The 8,379-nt window shown below is 39.1% G+C and overlaps 1 protein-coding gene and 1 long non-coding RNA gene across 4 annotated transcripts in view; one reads left to right on the forward strand and one right to left on the reverse strand.

Moving 5' to 3' along the window:
* Window positions 1-1,975: 1,975 nt before the first annotated feature.
* Window positions 1,976-8,379, reverse strand: part of LOC107836998 (uncharacterized) — a 22,037-nt gene continuing 15,633 nt past the window's right edge. The window contains exon 4 of the long non-coding RNA XR_001662976.1: window positions 1,976-2,125. This is a non-coding gene — a long non-coding RNA (uncharacterized LOC107836998). The remainder of the gene's footprint in view (window positions 2,126-8,379) is intronic.
* Window positions 5,349-8,379, forward strand: part of aifm3 (AIF family member 3) — a 21,840-nt gene continuing 18,809 nt past the window's right edge. Inside the window, exon 1 of one of the 3 annotated variants that reach the window (XM_016674913.1) lies at window positions 5,349-5,996. The gene's annotated coding sequence lies outside the window, so the exon portion shown is untranslated. The remainder of the gene's footprint in view (window positions 5,997-8,379) is intronic. The other 2 variants (XM_016674914.1, XM_007559202.2) reach the window with 2 other exon arrangements.

Below are 8,379 nucleotides of genomic sequence, written 5' to 3' on the forward strand. Positions count from 1 at the left end.
CGGCGCCCCGCATACAGAGACTTTAGCCCGCGGTAGTCAGGAGTCCGACTCCTGTCCTCCATTCAGCAATGACAGCTGCCTCTACATTGGAAACCCTCAATAAAGAAAATGTTTCTGTAGCATATAGTGAACAAGAGATTTCAGTACCAGAAATTGTTGGGGATCTGACAACTAACATTAAAAATGAGATTCATTCAAATGACATTTATCAGTGAACCACAGGCAGCAATCGAAGAAGAAGGAACGGTTTCCACAGAAGGGGAGAGTCACCTAATGGAAAAAAAGAAACCATCCCCTTCACAGACAGAGGTTACATTAATTGAAGATGTAATCCAAACACCACCTCAGGAATCTGGACCTCAAGCAACTGAAGAGTCAGCAGAGCAGAACAATGACTGTGAACAAGAGAGGCCCAAGAAAAAGATTTCACAGTGGAGGCGAATCAAAAAGACTTTAACACCATCATATCTCTGCCAGTTCAAAGACAGATCAGAAGTCCATCCAGAGTAGACATCAGCTTATATCTCCAATAAATTAAATTTAAAAGGGCGTGGCTGATTGGTGGGAACGGGAACAAGGGATGCTGTTGTTAATTGGACATTTTAATATTAAAAAGAAGGACTGCACGGTGGGAAATGTCTCTCCGTGTAGGTGTGGGTTCACTCTGGGCCCTCCAGCTTCCACCACGTTCAACAACATCCAGGGCCATGCAGAGACCACTAAAGGGGCAGGTGCTCAAAAAAGGGCACATCTAGCCACATTTTAGGACAGAATATTAAGAAAGTCAGAGAGCTTTCAGAGTTTAATAAACAATGAAAAATTACAAATGGCGAGATATACAACTAGAGTTATTGCATCTTAACATAATAAAAACATAACAGCTGACTTGTAATATTAAATACATTGTTCACTACCAAAAACTGCATGCTGATCATGGTAAGAACCTTTATTTCATTTTTCTTACCTACAGTCCTCGTTCTGACCCAGTTGGTCAACAATCCACCACCTTCGGCTGCTTGTAGCAGAGCCTTTCCTTTTTGTTTCTGACGTCTTTCTTTAAAAAAGGAGAAAAAAAAAGCAAAATATAATGAATTATGATCAGAACACTATATTAAACCACACTACCAATTTTTTACCCTTGTGTTTAAACCAATATCTTTTTCAGTTCGTAGCACAACATAATATTAATTTCAGAGAAAATGAGACCTCTGCTTTGGGATTCAATTTGTTTCACAATTATTCTATAAAAAACTAACCTCAATTAAATAAAATTGTGATCAAAACTTTTTTAATTGTAAAATTTTTTTCAAACAAAAAAAGTTTGGTTTAAAAAACTTTTGTTTAAATTAAAATCACAATTTTTTTTGTCTCATGAAGTGAAAAAATTATTAGTAGAGCAAACTTTTTTGCGTATGTCAGAAATCTTTTCTTGCTATCCAAAGTTTTTGTTTGTGATTCAAAGTTTTGCTTGCGATTCTCACATGACGTGGTGGGAAGGGCCCAAAATCGCAACAAAAAATTCCCGAGGTGTGCAAATAAAAGTTTATGTATTACAAATAACTTTTTAAGTTCACGAGACAAAAATTTGTTATTTAATTTAAAAAAAGTTTTTTTTAAACAAAACTTTTAGTTTTAAAAAAGAAATGATTACAGTTCCAAATGTTTTGATAAACTAACCTCAGTTAAGTAAATTTTTTTTTTTCATTGAATAATTGTGAAACAATTTTAACTGCATACTCTGCGAACCAGACCCTAAACTTACTTAAAGTCTGAATTAAGTTTTTTCCCCTTTCATTAATGACACGCTTTTATTGGACAGGAGCAGCTTGATTGAATATTACATACATTATATCTATCATGGTAGTTCAGGGTGAGTTATTTTTAATTCTAAATGAATATCCTAGTTGGACTTTTATTTAAGTGCTGTTCTCCTTCAAGATACATTTACCTAACGCTAGAATAAATACAATGTACATTATGCAGCAAAGGAAATTAGAAGACATATATCCATTATGGAGATGATAAGTTTTGTACGGGCGATGTGCCGCCATTGCACAAGCAATACTGAAGAACGACTGCTATCATTAACGATACAGGGAAGAAGCTTTTCAGTTATATTGCTTTGCTAGCAGAGTCGTTAGCTAGCAGCTAGCTAATAGCACAACAACAACAGCCTAATATCTGTAAAAATACAGATGTTCTTATCAAGTCTCCTCCCGCTCAGTAGTTTTTCAGAGAAAGGCAGACGCAGAGGCCTGTCAGTGTCGTATTTCATTACCTCTCTGTTTAAACCGCTACTCCGTGCTGAAGCAGAAACGTTCAACGTTTTCCGTCATCTGAGGGTGCGTTCACACTGCGGCCTGAAGTGACTCAATTCCAATTTTTTGGCAATTCCGATTTTTTTGCTGGGGCATTCTCACTGCCAGTAAATGCGACCTGTATGCGTTCTGCAGTGTGAACGGGCAGACGACTGTCCCGCATGCGCAGTAGAGGGCGCAATAGCGCCAGCGTTCTAAGTGTTCTGCCAACCGCCATAAAAAGAAGAAGTGCTCAGTGTTTGCGAAAGTAAATATGGAGGCTAACGGTGGAGCTTAGCTTACATATTTGAAGTTGTTATCCGGCCGGAGCAGCATATTAATGACTTAATCCTCATATAATCCGTCATGGTTGTTGTTTTTCTTCCCACTTGTGCGTATCAGGACGCAGAATAGTGAGATTTGTTGAGAATCAGTGACGTTCAGTTCAGATGAATCCGACCTGGACGTTAGTAGGTCGCATTTGAATCGGATACGTATCGGATATGGGTCAGATTCGAAAAAGAATCCGACCTGTACTGTTCACACTGCCATGAAAAGATCGGATACAGGTCGCATTACGTCAAAAAAATCGGAATTGAGTCACTTCAGGCTGCAGTGTGAACGCACCCTGACAAGCAGCAAGTCTACTCCACTTTATTCACCAAAAACGTTTTTTTTTTAATTCACCAAAAACTGTTCTGTAATCTCGAACGTTTGCTACGTTGAGTTCCAGTTAGCCGCCTTATCTCGCTGCGCTAGAGGCAACTGCATCATGCGTCACGGGCAAAAGGTCAAAGGTAACAAGATTACCATTATGTTGTACAAAAAAATCCCAACAAAAACCAAATAATTTTAGTACATGTTATTATGTGTCAGAAGAGGGCTTCGGAAATAAAATAAAAAATAAAAAAATTGACCAAAAGGGCACTTGGGGGCAAGGAGCAAAAGGGGCAGGTGCTCAAGCACCCCCAGCCCCCTATTTGATTGTACATCTTTCTAAGAAGATGCTGAAATTATGGCCCCAGTTAAGATTTTCTGATATAGTAAAAGTTAATTGTTTATTAAATAAAAAAAGGGAAATATTTAAACAAAATCATTCAAAATGTCTATGTTATTCATTTAAAAACAACAATTTCTCTCCTATAATGTTGTAAAAGAGCTAAAACCAAACTGAGAAAACACATAGCAGCTGCTAAAGCCGTATTCATGACTGCTATTTATTACAAGTGAGCTGGATGTTGTAGAAATATTTGCCTGCAGTCTCACTGGTACTCGGAAACAAAGCTTTCCACTCCCCACCCACTCACTCTCCCTCCTCAAACCATTCCTATATTTACTTTTTGTGAGTCTCTTCTTAATCTCTTGTCAATGAGTAAACCGTACTAATCAGTAAGACCTATCATTTTGCAGTAATCACCAGCCAATTTAGCTGGTTCCATAAAGTGAAACAATGTGATTAAGAAGCACAGCAGACCCACAGTTAGTCAATATACATTTCTAATGTGTGGATTTGTTATTTTAACATGGATCAGGGGTCCAGCCATGGGTGATTCCACAAAATGTAATCTCAGGGAGTCTGAATAAAATACACCTGTAAGATTTTAACCTGTAAAAAAGCTAATCAAACCCATATGTATTTTTGTTGTGGTTTCTGCATCTAACAGTTCTGATTAAAGTAACCAGTAGATGTGTTGCTATATGTCCTCCATTAACACTGCGGAGCACGTGTTTGACTTCCACTTGGACATGCCTTCTCACACATGCTTGAACACAAAGAGCAACACAAACAGACACTGGAGTGCGTAAGTACATGTCATCTGTCAGCACCCTGTAGAAATACAATAACACCATGTGGTCAGTGTTATTATTTTTCTAACCCAGTACATCCTCTTCTATCTGGTTCATTTGGTATTATCACAGTGACAGTGTGTCTTAACAGTCAGGCTTTGAACTGCTGAAATCGTCATTTCTACAGAGATGAATCTGCAATTCTCAGGTGAATGACCTTGTGCCATAAGGACAACAATGCCTCTGAATGTTGGACCATAAAGATGGGATGTAATATGTTTATATGCTGTATAAATCAGTGTGTGCTTTCTCTTTTGTTTCTTTTAAGCCCCATTCTATGGCAAGCTGTTGTGTACATATTTGATACCTTTGACATCTGCATCATTTTTTAAGGCTAGTTCTAGGGGGACCGCCGCCCCCCCAGGTTCCCCTATAGCTCCGCCACTGATCCCTACTCACTTACACTTGGTGGATAACTGAACGCTGCTCCCTGACATTGTGGATCAACTTAAGAGAAGCAGTTTCCTGAATTTGGACAAGGTTGCTTTTAGTGTCCCTGTTGCTGTTTCCTCTCTAGAAAGGCCAGCAGCAGACCTTGTGTGTATTTGCATTACTGTTTGTTTGAGATTCGATTAGATTCAGAAGACTGCTTATAACATCTAATAGCAGGTAAAAAAAAAAATGTATGAACTCAATCAAAGGTGCAGTTTTTAATCATGACTTCACATTAACAGACACATGTCAGATTTTAGCATAATGTCAATTTACAATGCAGATATCATCTATCTATGCTTTTGTGTCTCAGTTAAATATTTCAGTAAAACTCTGTAAAACACACATATACAAGGTTTTTTTTTTTTTCATTTCTCAAGGGAAAAATGGAGATCCAAAGCAACTTACCTTTTAATTAAAAAATAGTTACCCCATAAACCTAATAAGGCATTTTGCCAACACTGGGAAAAACTACTGATAATACATGATCAGTTATTTATTTTTTAAAATTGTTATAGAGACGTTTTGGCAGGCTCTTTTTTTATAGTATCGTTTTAATCTAGTCACAATGCAACTACTGCATTTCCAACCTCTCTCTTCCTCCGCTGATCACACTGACAAATGTGAGGCACACAGTAAGAGCTGTGTCAATGTTTTCAGCAGTTCTTTTCATGTGTGGCCAGAGTGAAAACTATCAATGTGGACGAGTTTTACAACAGCTGATGCATGCACTGCAGCAGAGGAAGCAGGCAGTGCAAAGAGTGAGCAGTCAGCATGCGGTGCAGCAAGGAAGGCAGCAAGTCTTTGATCAGGTTTAACTGGCAAGTCAGGTCTTTGACATCTAAAGGGGAGGCTGAGAGGGTCTGAAGGGAACAACAACAAGCAGCTGAGAGAGAGAGAGAGAGAGAGAGAGAGAGAGAGAAAGAGAAGGAGAGAGGGAAACAGGGTGCCTCCTCTCAGGGAAGCAGAAGAGGAGGGGTGGGAGGACAAGAGCAGGGAACGGTGAGGATTCATGCTGTGTTAGCATCCCCTCAGCAACTCCATCAATACTGCATACAGCTGAGAAACTGGCAAAGGTCCTCCGTGCTGCATTTTCAGGCTCGGCCAGAGAAAGAGAGCGACTCCCACGACCGGTCAACTCAGTCTGCTGCTGGAGGGTCTCTTTGTGAGGGGCAGAGCACACACACACACACGTACACGCACGCACACACACATACAAGACACACTCTGACACACACTCTCTGGAACCTCTGCTGCATCAAGAAGCAGAGGAGGGACACACGATCTGGGAATACTCCAGAGGAGAGAGTTATCACCGGAGAGGGACAGCGAGGAAACTCTTGCTGCCATGCCCTGCACCGGAGGCTGAGCTGTGGGAGAGTTTGACAGGACCTCAGTGCACCTGCTCCATGCACACTGGTAAGCTGATTTATTCCTCTTACAGTCAGAGAAATGTAGCCCAGCTTGTTTTCCTGTTATTTTGAGATGCTGTTTGAATAACTGGAAAAATGTGCTAATTCATCTTTCTCCATTGCTTCATTCAGAGTAAATCTTGTTTATTTATTTGTCTGGGACTCAGTACTTTTTTTTTTTTTCCTGGAGTCACAAGCACAGTGTGTCCACAGTTTATCAGCTGAAATCACATAACAGAACATGGTCAGTTCTCATCACTTTTGCTATACACAATAAATAATATTTACTAGTTCGAAGACGCAGATAGAGCCAGTGAATGTCTCTCAGAATATCAAACATTGTAAACATCTTTGCTGCAGAAGAATTGCAGGTATTTAAAATTGTGCTTTCGCTGAAACTGGGAAGTAGAGAACTGTTACGTGGAAGCACAGCTCCCCTGCAGGGGTGCACACCCCTTTTTTATAAAGCTCAGTTTTAGTTTTCCATGACATCATGGAGAGGTTATCGCTCAAAGCGGTGGCAAAGTGACCTGAAACAATTCGCTTGTGCCTTTGTCCTGCAGCTGTGGCTTTGGGGGAAGTTAATGCCACATTCAGCCATCTAGGGTTATATTCACGCATTTTAAAATGATGTCAATGTTGCTGTATAAAACAACAGAGGCATGTTTTTTTGATTCCACGTGGCAACTAAAGTGGTGCGTTGTTGTTACAATTCAGAGTTTGTTTTTGGATTCCTTTCGAAGCTTAACTGTGACCTCGGTAATCTGGTGAAAATATGGGCTCACGCCTCGGCGCCACATTTCATCTTTGTTCAGGTATTTTCAGCAAGAAGTGCAGGCAAACATTTTTGTTGGAATCATTTAACAACAAGGAACAAACATGAATGTCTTAGAAGAGTAATTAATTTGCTTGATACCTTACACAGCAAACATCTACTTATTGGCAGTGCAGCCAAAGCGATTGAAAAGATGTCTTGTTGTGTCATTTTATTGTATTTATTGTATAAAACTATACTTGCACCTGGTAAAACTCAACAACTTCTTTACGCAACCTGAGGACAATTCACAAGGCTTATCTTGTTGCTCCCAAACCAGTCTGCGAGAGAGACAGGTGTGGCCAAGTAAGGTGTTTGAAATGTATGTCCTTTTATCAGATCAGGACCAGAGGAACTGTTTAGCTACATGTAAAGATAGTGAATAAAAACAGAGATATTTGTTTGTTACAAACTAATTCTTCCCTTCATTTACCACGTTTGACTCAATTTAGATGTTACTGACATTGTAACCATGGCACACAATGATTTCCCAAAAAAATTGAATTTGGATATACATTTATACATCCTCAATATAGTTAACATCCTCAATATAGTTAATTAGGATCTTATGCTAACCCATATTGTACATCAGTATATAAAAAAAAACACTCCTTATAGAGAAATACAGTAGTGACTACTTTTCTTTAAGAAGAAAGTATGTGTTTTTATGATGAAGAGTAGATATTTAATCTTTTGGAATCGCAGTGAATCATTGAAATCACCCAAATTCCTTGAAGAATTAATTAAAGTTTTAGACACCAGAAGTAAATGTGGCGTAAAAATCTGTTAGCTGATAAAGACTTTGAACAAACATTGCCCTCTTGGATAGATTTTGAGAAATTCTGTAAGGTAGAGTGGGGCAAATTTGTACCAAGTCACGTTGTGGCATTTGATGCTTCGACAAAGCTTCACGTTTTTTGTGTGAATTTGTGTAAGCAGGATGTGTTTTTCTATACTTTGCGTTCCTAACAAATATGTATGCTTCAGGCGATTTTTACACTCTACATGCAAAATGCAAAGAACATTGCATACTGCAAACCTGTGTCAGTTCACCTGAACTAACGGGCTGAGTAAGTAGAGCTTTAATCAGAAAATCAGCCAAGAGGTCCATACTAACTTGTGGGGAGCTGCAGGGATCAACAAGCTCGGGTGGGAGAATCTCTTGATGGGGCACTGCATAAATCTGGCTTTTATGTCAGAGACGTAAGAAGAAAATCTTGTGAAAATGACTGACACTTCCCTGAACACCAGGGTGAGACATGGTGGTGGCAGCATCATGCTGTTGAGTTGTTTTCCTTCAGTAGGGACAGGCACACCGGTGAGAGTCGACGGTAATAACAAAAATGAAAGAAAAACAGTTTCAGCAGAAAAAGACTGAAGACTCAGGTAATAGTTAACCAACGATTTTTAACAAACAGAACAAGCGACAATAGATCTGCAGCGAAAAGTTGTTTTTCTCACAGTGTTGAAGCTCAAGACAAATCCCTGCCACACTTTTCAGATTTTAATCCCTCTTTCATTTTCCTTCAACTTCACATCTATATGAGCTATATATATATATATATATATATATATA

The sequence above is a fragment of the Poecilia formosa genome, unplaced genomic scaffold (assembly GCF_000485575.1).
Source record: "Poecilia formosa unplaced genomic scaffold, Poecilia_formosa-5.1.2 Scaffold103, whole genome shotgun sequence".
NCBI lineage: Eukaryota > Metazoa > Chordata > Actinopteri > Cyprinodontiformes > Poeciliidae > Poecilia > Poecilia formosa.